Below are 17,794 nucleotides of genomic sequence, written 5' to 3'. Positions count from 1 at the left end.
GTTCTGACCTCCGTACCTCTTTGAGCCGGCTTTCCTGATCGGAACCGCTCGAGGAGGAGGGCGCTTCATATCGTCAGGTGGGCACTAGGGACTGCCCTCCCCATGGCATCCCGGATGGCTTGGAAGGCATGGGCCGTGGTCGGCTCCCATCAGGCTGTAGATTTAGTCTAATGAGGTGTGGCTGGTGTCAGTGTACCCCAGAAACATGGGCCTGAGACCCCCGAGGAGGGTGTCAGCAGAACATTCCCCTACTCCGTGGGCTCACTGCCCCACTTCAACGTGGGCCACCCACCAAGGGGCCCTGCCTTGGTCCCCTAGTCCATGGACCGCTGTTCTCAGCAGTGCTGATGGAGAAGGCACTATCGCTGAGGGCCCCTGCTTTTCCAGGACGCTGAGACGGTGCCCCAGGCCACGGTGGCGGTCACTGTGACGCGTGCCCCGGCCACAAGCAACGCCGGAACCTGAAAGTTCAGGAGGAAAGTGCAGCAATCCCAGCGTGAGACATATGTGATAACAGCTGGAACTGGCCTCCCACGGGTTGAGATCAGGTGGAGACGGCGTCTCAGAAGCTGTTCGGGGCGATTCCAATCCCGAGACGGATGTCCTGGCACGCCGCTGAGTACCCCCAGGAAAGCCAAGCACAAAATGCTAACAGAGCTTAGTCACTTTATTGTTTTCATACAAAACAGAATATTCTTGGTACAAAGTGTTTAGATCAAATCACGTTCATCGCCTCTATACAGAGACTTTGTCAACTTCCCTTGTCAAGAGACAGATCATTCGCTCTGTTGTTAATGCAGATTGTTACTCTTCTTGACACCTAAACCCAGAGTGTAACCATCTGTGGGAGGTTCATCAGTGGCTGAATCCTGTTTCTGATGTAGTGTTTCCATTAAATCATACTTTCATAAAGGCCCTACCCTGCCATTAAGTTTCAAACGTTTCCTGTGATGGGCAAATCATCAACTTGGAACCTTCCTCCGGTCAAGACCAACTTTGGGCAACCAACTTACTTGACAAGATTTTCATTGTCTCCAGTTCCCTTGCATGTGGCACATTCAGTTCTTCAATCTTCAGCTTTCGCCTGGTTTTGCAACACAGACCGTCTCTGTCATCTCTCTCTCGGAACTCTTTCCTGCCGTACAAGGGCTGAGAAAAGAAAACAACAGTAAACATCAGAAGGATATGAGGGAACAATTTTAAGAAAGAAAACTTCTCAAAGGTAAGGCTGTGGAAAAGTGTTTCACTTATTCCAACCTCATATTTTTCTCCCTCAGGAATGAAGCTCTGTTTTCCACCTCTGGTACTCTGGGAGAAGAAAAAGAAAGAAAGAAAGTAATCCAAACAATAGCTGTTTAATCAATAATTAAAATGCATCTCCTCTGTTAAACTTGATTACTTTAATTAGGTGTTTGAAAACCTATCTAATTTTCATTAATACTGTATTGGACCACGGAATGATGTGACCGTTTGTGCCGTAGGAGAAAGAAAGTAACAAATTAAATAGACCGTATCTATCCTTTCACAACTGCCCATCATTAGGATTTACTCACAGCCTGCATGTTTTCATAACTTACCACATATGGCCTTTTAGCTGAAAGGCTAATCCTGGGAACATACTACACACATTGTTTGCCCACATGTATGCAGGTGCATTGGTGTTCATTTAAAGAAAGGGTTTTTCAGCAGCAAAAGAAGAGCAGAAGGTAAAGGTCTCACAGCTCCTAAGTCCTAGTTAAGGTAAAACCAATTAAAATGCCACAGAGAAGGTCATTTTAAGCTAATTCAGGTGCCATTTGCATCCTATAGGTCAGAATACATTTAGCATTTCAAAGAACACATACAGATATTTTACAAGAACTGTAAGTACCTGAGTGTTTGCAGACAAAGCGTTAGAAATCACCGGCAGTCCCAGCATAGACTCTATATAGATGTTGCCATTCCCATGTGCAGACCACTGTTCCTTAGAGACCGCAAGAGACAGCAGGCCCTGCTCCCAAAAATTGCTTGGACAGCTGAGATCAAGGAGCATTCCCAAGCTAGAGTAGGTACAAAATATTTCTAAACAGAAGGGCATGATGCTATCTAGATGCTAATATTTTCTTAAAATTGCTTTGATTTCAGCTCTTCATCATACCACGCCCTCTGTGATTTCATCACATGGCTAATTGCATACAATTTAATCTGTCCCTAGATAAACAAGAGTCAACTAAATTAGTCATTCAAAAAAAGTCAATATAGGAATGCACTGTTTCCATCTATATTGCCAATCAGTGTGTTTGAATTATGAAAGTGGTTATGGAGACAAATGAACACTATATCCAGACTATACTTTTGACATGCAGACCCTACGTCTACTATTCTTGCTTCCATAGAACCCTACAGAGACTTTCTACTTGAAATCCCAATTGTTGTGGTCCATGAGATTGACACATCTGCCAAGGGTCTCTTGACCACCAAGAGGGTCCCAATAACTGGAATAGAGAGTGCACAGGAGAAAAGAATGACAGACAGAATCAGTTCTAGAGGGATGACTCACTCCATGCCAAAGAGAGCAGTTTATTTCTTGTGCACCAGATCTTATATATGTTTTTAGATACAGTGACTCACATAGGTTCCATTACAAAAGTTTTATCAGGAGGGAACAGAAAATTACAATGTAAACAGGGGAGGGAGTAGCCTACAGGTTTATCTAAAGGTCACTGAACACAAAACAAACAAAAGATTCTTATCCTATAAAGATTCTTATCCTCTTATCAATAACTACAGTTACAGTAAGTAACATCAAGGCAAGTGATAATTTGAGGGGTAGCAATTTTCTAGTAACATGTGAGTGATCACAGGATTTAGTGAATGCAGGTAAACAGAGTCATAAAACCAGCCCAGAATGGGAACTTCAAGGGAGACAATAGTCTCATAAATGTTCACACTTGGCATTACTTCAGTCATGCCATTAGATCAGTGAACTAAGAATAGGCTTCTGCAAACTCAGGCTTCTATCTCTTCCTTCTTTTTCCTTAGCTCAACTGCCCCCCGCCTGGGTGAACCATGTCTGGGCTATAACTCCATAATGGCAGAGACAGGGAGGGGTCTCTATGCTGGCAGAGTGATCCCCATATTTCCCCCATATTTATTATTTTTCAAATGAAGCTCAAAATATTTGAGCTGTATGCGCTGGAGGGAGGAGAACACAAGTGGAAAGAAGAAGGGCAGAAGAATGAGAAGCAGAAGAACACAGCCACCAACAGCCAAAATGCTTGAAAAAGATGGCAGGTGAAAGCTGTGGGTCCAAGAAAATAAAGTATTAACCATATCACGGGCAATAGTATCATCCTGTGGGAGGTCTTGGTGTGAGAAATCAATGGCATGAATTTGCTGTTGAAGTTTAAGAATATCAAGGGACAAGTTATTGTGACTCCAGATACCTTGTAAATGGGCCTTTACCAAGGGCCAACTCCATTGAATACCAATAAAATGTTTAGGATGGACCTCATCCATCCATATGTAAATTAAACAAGGAAACCAAAAAAGGATCAACGTAACACATAGAAGTGAAAAGAAACGGTAAGAATACACAAGCCAATAAGAGGGCGGGAAGAAAGGTAAAACGTAATCAAGGTCACAATTATCTGTTTTCTCTCTGCCCCTCCCCCCATGAGCTTTCTCTCTGCCTCTCTCTCTCTCTCTCCCCTCCCCACGCACCCACACACCCACACACCCCCACAGGCTGGAAATGCAAGTGTGTGATCTACCTCCCGTGCTTACAAGAACCCTGTAGTCTCAGCTACTTGGAGGCAGAGATCACATGTGTCCAGGGAAGGGCGGTCGATGCTGCCATGAGCCGCCATCATGCGGTCAGGGTGGGTCACGAGGTGGGGAGTTCGAGATCGGCCTACTGAACGTGGTGAAACAGAGGAACACCCTGTCACAGAAAAGAAGAAAACAAATACAAAAACACACATTAAAACAAACAAACATAAAAAATAAATAAAACCCTGCAGCCGCAGCCCTCACCTATCTATCTACCTCTCAGACCTGTGGACGCAAACTGAAAGTGGGGCTGAAAAGCAACGAGAAGAAGTTGGGTGCGGACAGTCCCAGCTACGCCGAAAGCAGGTGGTGGGTCGAGGGGAAAAAGGAGTCGCCGCTCAGATCCAAGCCCTCATTGCCATCTTAGTGGGACTGTCGCTGGCGGCCTCCTGGTCGACCTCAGATGCAGTCAGCTAGAGGCTGAGTCTGGCAGCCACTGCCGACATCTGGTCGACCCCGGAGTCACCGATCGCGGGTGCCCAGAGGATAGCCACGCGTGTGACTCCCGGGAACCTGGCGCCCTATCCCGCAACAGCTCCGGATGAGAGGGCCTGCTGGTGGACCTCAGATACAGCTGGCCAGAGACTAAGTCCAGCGGCCGCGTCTGACCGCTGGTCGACCCGGGAAGAAGCAGAAGGGGAGCGCGAGGGCGGCCGCGAGACCAGACATGCCCGCTACCACTGCACTCCAGCCGGGTGACAGAGTAAGTCATCATCTAAAATAAATAAATAAATAAATGAATGAATCAGTGAATGAATGATTGACTGAAAGCCTGCCTGTCTAACTAAATAAATAAATAAGTCCTTAAAGAAATAAATAAAGGCCCTGCGCAGCGGCTTTCACCTGTAATACCAACTCTTTGGGAGGCCGAGGGAGGCGAATCACAAGGTCAAGAGATCGAGATCATACTGGCCTACAGGGTGAAAAACCCCACTTCTACTAAAATTCAAAAATATTAGCCAGACGTGGTGGCACGCATCTGTGGTTCAAGGTACTGGGCAGGCACGTGAAGATGAATTGTTTGAACCCAGGAGGCAGAGATTGCAGTAAAACATGATTGCCATTGCACTCCAGCCTGGTGACACAACAAGACTTCGTGTAAAGTAAGTAAGTAAATAAATAAATAAATGCAAGGCTTCATGGAAGTCAAAAAATACAAGCCTTCCTCTAAATGATTATACAGATAGATAAGGAATTAAATAAATGTAAGCCTGCACACAAATACAGAAGCATATAAAAAAAATGTTGCAAGCCTGGGTCTAAATAAACAAATGAGTAAATGTGAGCCTGCTTCTAAATAATTAGATAGCTAGCTAGATAAATAAGGAAATCCAAGTGGGCCTAAAAATAAACAAATAAATAAATAAATAAATGGGGCCACCTTCTCCATAAGTAAATACGTCAGTAAATGAATAAAAAAATTGTGATTCCCTCTCTAAATAAATTGATTAATAGATAGATAAATCAGTCGGTAAATAAATGGCCTCTTTTAGTGGTTCATGCTTTTAATCCTCCACCCCTTGGTAGTTTCAGCTGAGTATAGCACCTGAGGTCAGGACATCAAGACCAGCCTGGCTAAGATGGTGAAAGAATCTCTGCATCCGTTTAAAAAAATAATAATGGGAAGAAAATAAATACATAAATAAATGCAAGCTGGCCCTGCCTGCCGTTAATTAAACAAATACATATGTAAATAAAGAAAGGAAGGCCGGTTGTGCTGGCTCCAGCCTGAAATAGCAGCGCTTTGGGAGGCTGACACGCACGGATCGCGAGGTCAAGAGATTGAGACCATCCTGGCCAACATGGTGAAACCCCGTCTCTGCTAAAAATACAAAAATAGTTGGTGTTGTGGCAGGTGCCTGTGGGGGAAGCTACTCAGCAGGCTCAGATGGAAAAGTTCCTTGAACCCAGGAGTCATAGGCTGCAGTGAAAACGATTGCCACTGCACTCCAGAAGGGTGACAGACCAAGATTTCATCTAAAATAAATAAATACATGAATGAATTAATCAATGAATGAATGAATGAATGGAAGCTGGCCTGCCTGCCTGTAACTAAATAAATGAGTAAGGCCTTAAATAAATAAACAAATGCCTTGACCAGCGACTCTCGCCTGTAACACCAGCGCTTTGGCAGGCCGAGATGGGCATATCATGAGGTCAAGAGATCAAGACCATTCTTGCCTACAGGGTGAAACCCCAACTCTACTTAAAATTCAAAAATATTAGCCAGGCATGGTGGCGCGCGCCTGTGGTTCAAGGTACTCAGCAGGCTCATATCGAAGAATTGTTTGAACACAGGAGATGGAGGTGACAATGAAACACGATTGTAATTGCCCTCCAGCCTGGTGACACAACAAGATTTAGTCTAAATTAAATAAATAAATAAAAAATAGATGCGAGACTCCATGTAAGTCAAAAAATGCAAGACTTCTAAATGATTATACAGATAGATAAGTAAGTAAATAAATGCAAGCCTGCACACAAATACAGAAGTATATTAAAAAAATGTTGTAAGCCTTGGTCTAAATAAATAAATGAGTAAATGTGAGCCTGCCTCTAAATAACTACTTAGCTAGCTAGATAAATACAGAAATCCAAGCCGGCCTAAAAATAAACCAATAAATAAAAAAATAAATGGGACCAGCTTCTCCATAAGTAAGTACATCAGTAAATAAATAAATAAATGTAATTCTGTCTCTAAATAAATTTTTTAAAATATAGATAAATTTGTCAGAAAATCAATAGCCCTCTTAGTGATTCATGCTTTTATTCACCCACCACTTTGGAGCCTGAGCCAGGTATAGAACCTGAGGTCTGGATATCAAGACCAGCCTGGCTAAGATGGTGAAAGAATGTCTGTCTCCATTTAAAAAAGTACTAATGCAAAGAAAATAAATAAATAAATAAATAAATGCAGGCTGGCCCTGCCTGCCATTAATTAAATAAATAAGTACGTAAATAAGTAAATGAAGGCCGGGTGTGCTGGCTGTAGCCTGTAATAGCAGCACTTTGGGAGGTTGAGACTGGCAGATCATGAGGTCAAGAGATCAAGACCATCCCAGCCAACATGGTGAAACACCATCTCTGCTAATAATACAAAAATATTAGCCAGGCATTGTGGCACGCTCCTGTGGTGGAAGCTACTCAGCAGCCTCAGATGGAAGAATTCCTTGAATCCAGGAGGCATAGGTTGCAGTGAAAACGATTGCCACTGCACTCCAGCTGGATGACAGAGCAAGCCTTCATCTAAAATAAATGAATAATAAATGACTGGATGAATGAATGAATGCAAGCCAGCCTGCCTACTTCTAACTAAATAAATAAATAAGTCCGTAAATATTAAATACAGGCCTTGTGCAGCGGCTCTCACCCGCAATACCAGTGCTTTGGGAGGCCAAGATGGGTGGATCATGAGGTCAAGAGATCCAGACCATCCTGGCCTACACGGTGAAACCCCACCTCTACTAAAAATTCAAAAATATTAGCAACGCATGGCGGCAAGTGCCTGTGGTTTGAGGTAAAAGGCAGGCTCATGCAGATGAATTGTTGGAACCCAGGAGACAGAGGTTGCAGTAAAACACGATTGCCATTGCACACCAGCATGGTGACACAACAAGACTTTGTCTAAAGTAAGTAAATAAATAAATAAATGCAAGACTGCATGGAAGTCAAAAAATGCAAGCCTTCCTCTAAATGATTGCAGAGATAGAGAAGTAAGTAAACAAATGCAACCCTGCACACAAATACAGAAGTATATTAAAAAAATGTTGCAAGCCTGGGTCTAAATAAACAAAGGAGTAAACGTTAGCCTGCCTCTAAATGATTAGATACCTAGCTAGATAAATATGGAAATCCAAGCGGGCCTAAAAATAAATAAATAAATAAATGCGGCCAGCTTCTCCGTAAGTAAGTAAGTCAGTAAATGAATTTAAAAAATGTGACTCTGTCTCTAAATAAATTGATTAATAGATAGATAAATTAGTCAGTAAATAAATACCCCTCTTAGTGGTTTATGATTTTAATTCCCTACCATTTGGGAGCTTGAGCTGGGTATCGCTCCTGAGGTCAGGACAAAGAGACCAGCCTGGCTAAGACAGTGAAAGAATGTTTGTCTCCATTTAAAAAAGTAATAATGCAAAGAAAATAAATAAATAAATGCAAGCTGGACCCGCTGTCGTTAATTAAATAAATAAGTACATAAATAATGAAATGAAGGCCGGGTGTGGGGGTTCTAGCCTGCAATAGCAGCGCTTTGGGAGGCCGAGACAGTTGGATGGCGAGGTCAAGAGATCGAGACCATCCTGGCTAACATGGTGAAACCCCGTCTCGGCTAAAAATACAAAAATATTAGCCAGGCGGTGTGGTACGTGCCTGCGGTGGAAGCTACTCAGCAGGTTCAGATGGAAGAATTCCTTGAACCCAGGAGTCGTAGGTTGCAGTGAAAACGATTTCCAATGCACTCCAGCCGGGAGACAGAGCAGCACCTCATCTAAAATAAATGAATGAATGAATGAATGAATGAACGATTGCCGGCTGGCCTGCCTGCCTCTAACTAAATAAATAAAGAAGTCTGTAAATAAATAAAGGCATTTGCATCGGCTCTCACCTGTAATACCAGCGCTTTCGGAGGCCGAGATGGGCTGATAACAAGGTGAAGAGATCGAGACCATCCTGGCCAGCAGGGTGAAACCCACCTCTACCAAAAATTCAAAAATATTAGCCAGGTGCGGTGGCACGTGCCTGTGGTTCAAGGTACTCGGCAGACTCATGTAGATGAATTGTTTGAACCCAGGAGGCGGAGGTTGCAGTAAAACACGATTGCCAGTGAACTCCATCCGGGTGACACAACAAGACTTCATCTAAAGTAAGTAAATAAATAAATAAATGTGAGACTGCATGGAAGTCAAAAAATGCAAGCCTTCCTCTAAATGATTGTAGAGATAGATATGTAATTATTTAAATGCAAGCCGGCACACAAATACAGAAGTGTATGAAAAAATGTTGCAAGCCTGGGTCTAAATAAGCAAATCAGAAAGTGTGAGCCTGCCCTTATGTAATTAGATATCTAATTATATAAATACGAAATTCTAGCCGGCCTATAAATAAATGAATAAATAAATAAATAAATACGACCAGCTTCTCCATAAGTAAGTACGTCAGTAAATGAATAAAATAAAATGCGATTCTGTCTCTAAATAAATGGATTAGGGCCGGGCGCGGTGGCTCACGCCTATAATCCCAGCACTTTGGGAGGCCGAGGCGGGTGGATCACAAGGTCAAGAGATCGAGACCATCCTGGTCAACATGGTGAAACCCCGTTTATACTAAAAATACAAAAAGTTAGCTGGGCATGGTGGCGCGTGCCTGTAATCCCAGCTACTCAGGAGACTGAGGCAGGAGAATTGCCTGAACCCAGGAGGCGGAGGTTGCGGTGAGCCAAGATCGTGCCATTGCAATCCAGCCTGGGTAACAAGAGCGAAACTCCATCTCAAAATAAATAAATAAATAAATAAATAAATGGATTAATAGATAGATTAATCAGTCAGTAAATAAATAGCTCCGGCCGGGCGCGGTGGCTCACGCCTGTAATCCCAGCACTTTGGGAGGCCGAGGCGAGTGGATCACGAGGTCAAGAGATCGAGACCATCCTGCCCAACATGGTGAAACCCCATCTCTACTAAAACTACAAAAAATTAGCTGGGCATGGTGGCGCGTGCCTGTAATCCCACCTACTCAGGAGGCTGAGGCAGGAGAATTGCCTGAACCCAGGAGGCAGAGGTTGTGGTGAGCCGAGATTGCGCCATTGCACTCCAGCCTGGGTAACAAGAGCGAAACTCCGTCTCAAAAAATAAATAAATAAATAAATAAATAGCCCCTCTTAGTGGTTCATGCTTTTAATCCCCCACCCCTTGCATGCCTGAGCCTGGTATACACCCTGAGGTCAGGACATCAAGACCAGCCTATCTATGATGGTGAAAGAATCTCTATCTCCATTTAAAGAGAAAATAATTAGCCTTGCACGGTGGCTCATGCCTGTAATCCCAGCACTTTGGGAGGCCGAGGCAGGTGGATCACGAGGTCAAGAGATTGAGACCATCCTGGTCAACATGGTGAAACCCTGTCTCTGCTAAAAATCCAATAAATTAGCTGGGCATGATAGCTGTAATCCCAGCTACTCAGGAGGCTGAGGCAGGAGAATCACTTGAAACCAGGAAGAGGAGGCTGTGGTGGGCCGAGATCGCGCCATTGCACTCCAGCCTGGGTAACAAGAGCGAAACTCTGTCTCAAAAAAAAAAAGAGAAAATAATTAGAAGGTAATAGATAAATAAATGAATGCAACACTGCCTGCCTGCTTCTAAGTAGATAGATAAATAAGTACGTAAATTAATAAATAAATAAAGGCTGTCAGGATGTTTCTCGCCTTAAATACCAGCACTCCAGCCTGATGACAGAGCAAGATACCATCAAAAATCAATCAATCAATCAATGCAGTCCCACCTGCCTGCCTCTAAGTAAATAAATAAAGAAGTGGGTATATAAATAAATAAAGCTTGGGAGGGGTGGCTCTCATCTCTAACACAGCGCTTTGGGAGTCCTAGACCCACAGATCACCAGGTGAAGATATAGAGACCATCCTTGCCTATATGGTGACACTGCACCTCTACTAAAAATACAAAAATATTAGCCAGGTGTGGCGGTACGCGCATGTGGTCCCAGCTACTAGGCAGTCTCAGGCAGAATAGTCGCTTTAACGCAGGAGGGGGAGGTTGCAGTGAGCCAAGATTGTGTCACTGCACTCCAACCTGGTAACAGAGAAAGACTTCATCTAAAATAAATAAATAAATAAATGCGAGACTGCATATAAGTAAAAAAATCCAAGACCACCTCTAAATGGTTATACAGATAGATAATTATATTAATGAATGCAAGCCAAAGGAAGCCCTCATAGCCAAGTCAATTCCAAGCAAAAAGAACAAATGGGAGGCATCACACTACCGGAATTCAAACTGTACTACAAGGCTACATTGTCAGAACAGCACAGCACTAGTACAAATACAGAGATATAGACCAATGGAACAGAACTGAGGCCTCAGAGGCAGCACAACATATCTACAACTATCCGATCTTTGAAAAACCTGACAGAAACAAGCAATGGGGATAGGAGTCCCTGTTTAGTAAATGGTGTTTGGAAAACTGGCCAGCCACGTGCAGAAAGCAGAAACTGGACCCCTTCCTGACACCTTACACTAAAATTAACTCCAGATGGATTAAAGACTTAAACATAAGACCTAATACCATAAAAACCCTAGAAGAAAATCTAGGCAAAACCATTCAGGACATAGGCATAGGCAAGGACTTCATGACCAAAACCTAAAGCATTGGCAACAAAAGCCAAAATAGACAAATTGGACCTAATCAAACTCCACAACTTCTGCATAGCAAAAGAAATAGTCATTAGAGTGAATTGGCAACCAACAGAATGGGAAAAAATTTTTGCAATCTACCCATCGGATAAAGGGCTCATATCCAGAACTGACAAAGAATTAAAACAGATTTACCAGAAAAAAACAAACAAGCCCATTCAAAAGTGGGTGAAGGATATGAACAGACACTTTACAAAAGAAGACATACATGAGGCCAACAAACATATGAAAAAATGCTCATCATCACTGGTCATTAGAGAAATGCAAATCAAAACTACATTGAGATACCATCTCATGCCAGATAGAATGGCGATCATTAAAAAATCTGCAGACAACAGATGCTGGAGAGGATGTGGAGAAATAGGAACACTGTTACACTGTTGCTTGGAGTGTAAATTAGTTCAACCATTGTGGAAGACAGTGTTTTGATTCCTCAAGTACCTAGAAATAGAAATTCCATTTGACCCAGTAATCCCACTACTGGGTATATATCCAAAGGATTATACATCGTTCTACTATAAGGACACATACACACGAATATTCATTGCAGCACAGTTTACAATAGCAAAGACCCGGAACCAACCCAAATGCCCATCGATGACTGACTAGACAGGGAAAATGTGGCACATATACACGATGGAATATTATGCAGCCATAAAAAGCGATGAGTTCGTGTCATTTGTAGGGACATGGATGAACCTGGAAACCATCATTCTCAGCAAACTGACACAAGAACAGAAAATCAAACACTGCATGTTGTCACTCATAGGTGGGTGTTGAACAATGAGAACACATGGACACAGGGAGGACAGTATCACACACTGGTGTTTGTTGGGGGTAAGAGGGGAGGGATGGAGTGGGTGGGGAGTTGGGGAGGGATAGCATGGGGAGAAATGCCAGATATAGGTGAAGGGGAGGAAGGCAACAAATCATGCTGCCATGTGTGTACCTATGCAACACTCTTGCATGTCCTTCACATGTACCCCAAAACCTAAAATGCAATAAAAAAAGAGTTTGGTGAGGGACAGTGGCTCATGTCTGTAATACCAGCAGTTTTGGAAGCCAAGGAAGGAAGATTGCTTAAGGTGAGAAGTTTGAGACTAGCATTGGAAAAACAGTCAGACACTGTCTCTACAAAAACTTTAAAAAATTTGCTGGGTATGGCAGTCCCTGACTGTAGTCACATCTACTTGGGAGGCTGAGGAGGAAAGATTGTTTGAGCCAAGGAATTTGAGACTACATTGAGCTATGCTACCACCACTGCACTCCAGCCTGGATGTCAGAGTGAGACATTGTTTCAATCAGTCATCCTAAGACTGACAGCATGGACTCTTTGTAGCAATAAGATACCAAATTCCAAACTGACCCTAGTATAGTATCACTTTGGTAGCAGGGATATGAAAGAAATCAAAATATTTTACCCCCAAATGTACTTCTTTGACATATTTTAAAATGGCCCTGCAAAGCTTTCTCTTATTGTGGAAATTTATGTTCTATAGAGATCTTCTTCCCTTTCTTAGCCTTTTCCTGATCCTAAAGACATTAGCTGAGAATGTAGCATAGTTTAAAGGTGTAAGGAGAAAAAGTATTTGTCATATATTGCTTCTAAGGGCAGCCACCTATGAGACTTCAACTACATAATAAGAACCTTGGTCTCCACATCCCCTTTTCTTAACCCAGATACTCCTTTGTGTTGATTCCAGGTCTTTAGATAATAACTCAACTCTTTCAACCAATTACCAATTAGACAACATTTGAATCCTCCAATGACCTAAAACCTCCTCTTTCAGTTGTTCCACCTTTCTAGACTGAACCAATGTATACCTCACATGTATTGGTTGATGTCTTATGTCTCCCTAAAATACATAAAACCAGGCTGTAACCTAACCTCCTTCGGCTTATGTTTTCAGGATCTCCTGATCCTCAATGTTGGCAAAATAAATTTCTAAATGGATTAAGAGCTGTCTTTGATACTTTCCCTTTATGCATTGAACTCTCTATGGTAATTTAATGCCCTTCTTTGTCTTTTTGTGTAGTATTGGGATGCGAGATTAAAATAATTCACCAAGATAAAAGTATGCCAAATTGCAGGGTCTTTATTGCCGGCGACTGCGGAGGACTCACGTCTCTCTAACCCGCGGCCCCGAGGGGGGAGTGTCAAGGCTTTTTATACCCGAAAGACCACCTTGGGAGTGGGGTTGAGGAATGGGGAGGGGGATCAACGGGCCCCAGACATTCCGAGGGCTGGTGGATTCTGTAAATCATCTCCTGGGCAGGGACAGGGGGTGGGGACCTCCGGACATTCCAAGGGCTCGGGGGCTTATTGTCACTTAAATTGCTACACAAATGATTCACAAAAGTCAAGACAAACATTAGTTTACATATTGGGTACCTACAAAAGTCAAGATAAACGTTAGTTTACATATGGTTTGGGTACCGGTGGAAATTACAGATCTTAGTTCACAGGGGCCAAGATGAGATTAGCTTGGGCTGTGCATTCCGATAAGCAAAGGCCGGCATTTCTATCAGTTACTGATGAGAAAGGTAAACAACAGCAAAGGCCAGCAATTCTGTCAGTTACTGATGAGAAAGGTAAACAACTTCACCTGGTGGACATTATCCAGAGCAGACTAGCAGTCTTATTTACAGAAACCAAGTCAGCAGTTATTGCAAGGAGAATGGGGCAGTTATTACAACTCATTTTTGGAGATTCATCTTTGTCATATAAAATGGCATTGCTGAGGTTCTGGCTCCAGGCCAGCTATAGCACATTTGTTAATGAATGTCATTGTTTAAGGTCTATATTATCTGCTATAGGAATAGTAATCCCTGCTCTTTTTTTGTTTACCATTTGCATCATAGATCCTTCTCCATCCCTTCACTTTGAGCCAATGGGTATTGATACATATTAGATTGGTCTCTTGAAGACAACAGATGGTTGAGTCTTGTTTTTTCCAATTCAACTTGCCATTCTGTATCTTTAACGTGGAGTGTTTAGCCCATTTACATTCGATGTTAATATTGATATGTGAGGATTTGATCCTTTCATCATGTTAGCTGGTTGATAGGTAGATTTGATTGTGTAGTTACTATTTAGTATCTCTGGGCTATGTACTGAAGTGTGTGTGTGTGTGTGTCTGTGTCAGGTATTATTCTTTCATTTATATGTTTACCACTCCCTTAAGGACCTCTTATAAGGCTCATCTACTGGTAATGGATTTCTTTAGCATTTGCTTCTCTGAGAAGAATTTTATTTCCACTTTGCTTATGAAGCTTAGGTTAGTGAGATATGCTATTTTTTTTAGAATTGTTTTAAGGGAGCTGAAAATAGGCCCCTATCTCTTCTAGCTTATATGATTTCTGATGATGCATTGTGTGTGGTCAGACCTTATGGTACCTTATCTGCAGATGCACCTGGATACACAATGGGTGGTAAAACTCAGTGCCCTTAGCATTTCTTAGAAGAATCACATTTGCTATTGAATGCTGAAGACACATGCTCTTCCCCTGGCCATCTTCCTTCTTAACACCCTCCCCACAGCCTACAAGATTAACAAGATAATGCACTTCATACAAGTATGTGGAGCCCAGACCTCAGTGCCAGTTCAATTTATCCTGAGAGTGTATTGGCTCCTTGGACCCAGGCTGTTGAATTCTACTCTTGTCTCTATCTTATTTCTTTTCTCACTCCCTCATCACCACTGGGACTCAGGCACCATGTAAAGGATTGGGCTGGATCCCAGCATCTGGTGCTCAGCGTGGATTCCCTGTGTTCCTCATGAAGAGACACATCTGAGCATGGTCACCTGTGGTGAATGTTCATTGAGGGAGTCCCAGGAACATATTTTGGTTGGCCTTGCTGTGTGCTCTGAATATTCCAGGGTAACAAAACATGAAAGTTACCCAGCAAGTATAATAATTGCTTTTGTCTTATTTGGATACTTTAAAAAAAAAAAAAAAGAGGGGGGTCTAAAGATCGGGACTGAAAATCTCATTACCCTCTTTGAGGCAGTGAATCAGTGCTGTGTGTGCTTCCCAGATATTGGAACTCTACCTGTGAGAGTATGGGAAATACTTTGGTCAGAACTCTATGCACAGGATGAAGGAAAATTTATACTGTGACTGGGTGGAATGACTGGGCTCTGGTCAGGGCCGCAATAGAACCTTTTAAGATCAACACTCTCCATGCAGAGTCAGAGGACCATAGGAACTCCTGAGTGTAGTGTAAACATTAGTGTAGAAGATGATAGTGAAGAAGAATTTGATAGAAGATCTGTCAGGTCAGAAAAAAAGAGAAACAGAAACAGAAATTTCAGGAGAGCACCAGGAGGAAAAGGAGGTAGTCTATGCGAATGTGTCTAAAATTCCTCACAGTTTGGAGGAATTTCCTTTTATTATTCACTCAGAAATGGTCTGAGCCAACAGCACCAAAATGGATTGGTCATGAATGGCCACCTCCTCCACAGTTCTGGCAAGGTACAAATCCATTTATTAACTGGCAAACTCAGGAGGCACGCCTCCAGGACGCTGGCTGCCAGGACTGCCGGCAAAGGTTGCAGTGCCTGTCATTTATAGTGGTGGGCAGTATCTGTCACTGCCACCAGAGGGTGCTATGGTTCCATATTATGGTCCTTCAGCACCTCCCTACACAGTTGGAGGCAAGGGAGCAGCATTGAGACAAGCTAAATTGGCAGGAAAGTCAAATGCCTGGCAATTTCCAATTAGTTTACATCCTTCCACACAGCCTGGAGGACAGTATGAGGCACAATGAGAAGCATGCTCATATAAGTTCATGAAGGACTTAAAAGTGGCAGGACAATATGGGCCTAATTTTCCTTTTCTTAGATCTTTATTACACTCAATTGCAAATGATAAAAGAATGATACCCTATGATTGGGAGATTCTGGCAAAATCTGCATTAACCGCTTCCCAATTTTTACAATTCAGGATGTGTTGGGCAGATGCTGCAATAGACCAAGTGCAGGCCCCCAGTACCCATTACTGAAGATCATTTATTGGTAAAAGGTGCTTGGGGTCATATAGATCAGCAAGTTACCTTGGCAGACATTGCAATTGCTCAAATATGTACATGCTGTCCATGAGCATGAGAGAAAATTCAGAATACAGGTACTAGTTATCCATCGTTTAATTCTATCAGACAAGGAGCACAAGAGCTGTATCTGGATTTTATTTCCAGACTCCAAGATTCAGCTCAAAAATCCATATCGAATGATAATGCTAGACAGGTTATACTCCAATTGGTGACTGATGAGAATGCTAACCTTGAGTGTCAGGCCGCTATGCGTCCGATAAAAGGAAAGGTATCAGTGGGAGGAGATGTGCTTATTGAGTATGTTAAAACTTTCAGTGGGATAGGAGGAACAATGCATACAGCAATGATTATGGCTCAGGCTATGGCAGGAATAAAAATGGGAGGTTCAGTAAAAAGTTTTCCAGGCAGCTGTTATACCTGTGGCCAATTCGGGCATATGATAAAGGAGTGTAACAGTAAAAAAGCAAATCAAGGCAATAATGTCAATCAAAACTCAAAAGAGCCACCTAGTCTTTGCCCACAGTGTCAGAAAGGAAACCCTTGGGCCAGTCAGTGCCATTCCAAATTCAACAAAGCAGGGCAGCCGCTTGCACAGCTGGTGGGAAATGGGGGGTGGGGCCAGCTTTGGCCCCAATCCAAACCAGGGTATTTCCAATCCAGCAGTTTATTCCCCAGAATGCGTAAGAGAATCTGGCTCAGGGGATGTTGCTTGCACTGCTATAGATGAAGCCTATATGTAGCAGCCCGGACAACATGGTGAAAACCCCATCTCTACTAGAAATACAAAAATTAGCTGGATGTGGTGGCAGGCTCCTGTAATCCCAGCTACTTAGGAGGGTGAGGCAGGAGAATTTCTTGAACACAGGAGGCACAGGTTGCAGTAAGCCAAGATTGTACCACTGCACTCTAGCCTGGGTGACACAACAAGACTGCATCTTAAAAAAAAACTAAAAAAATACAAAAATTAGCTGGGTGAGGTTGTGCATGCCTGTAATCCCAGCTACTTGAGTCTCAGGCAGGAGAAATCACTTGATCCTGGGAGGCAGAGATTGCAGTGATCCAAGATCATGCCACTGCACTCCAGCCTGGGCAACAGAGCAAGAATCTGTCTCAAAAATAATAATAATAATAAATTAAATTTTAAAAAAAGAAAATGAGACCTTTCTTGGCCATCCAATTGGAAGTAGCCCTTGCATCTGTCTCTCTGTATCAATTATATTATCCAATTTTATTTATACATTTTTTATTGTGTCTTACACCACTAGACTATAAGGGTGCTATGTCTATCTGACTAATTTATTATTTTCCCGTACCTGAACCAGAGATGCTCAATACATTTTGGTTGGGTGAATGAAAGGATTTTCAAAGAATCCAGACTCGTGGTGCATGAGACAAAATACTCTGCTTAAATAGGCCTTATTCACAGCAGCACAGTTTCTTAATGAGACCTTTTAAGATAGATTGTCACCCTCTCTGACAGCCTGGTCATGGAGAGCTGCCCGCAGCC

The 17,794-nt window shown here is 42.7% G+C and overlaps 1 protein-coding gene and 1 long non-coding RNA gene across 7 annotated transcripts in view; both read right to left on the bottom strand.

Annotated features, from left to right (window-relative positions):
* Positions 1-17,794, bottom strand: part of LOC105708894 (putative tripartite motif-containing protein 64B) — a 233,499-nt gene that overhangs the window by 148,734 nt on the left and 66,971 nt on the right. The window lies entirely within an intron of this gene.
* Positions 647-1,829, bottom strand: LOC105724760 (uncharacterized). Its single transcript, XR_001109106.3, has 2 exons — positions 1,258-1,829; positions 647-1,149 (listed from the first exon to the last, which is right to left on the bottom strand). It is a non-coding gene; the product is annotated as an uncharacterized LOC105724760 (long non-coding RNA).

Source organism: Aotus nancymaae, unplaced genomic scaffold (genome assembly GCF_030222135.1).
Source record: "Aotus nancymaae isolate 86718 unplaced genomic scaffold, 86718_ANA_hifiasm-v0.15.2.pri h1tg000029l, whole genome shotgun sequence".
NCBI classification, from domain to species: Eukaryota; Metazoa; Chordata; class Mammalia; order Primates; family Aotidae; genus Aotus; species Aotus nancymaae.
This window is presented reverse-complemented; position numbering and strand designations above follow the sequence as displayed.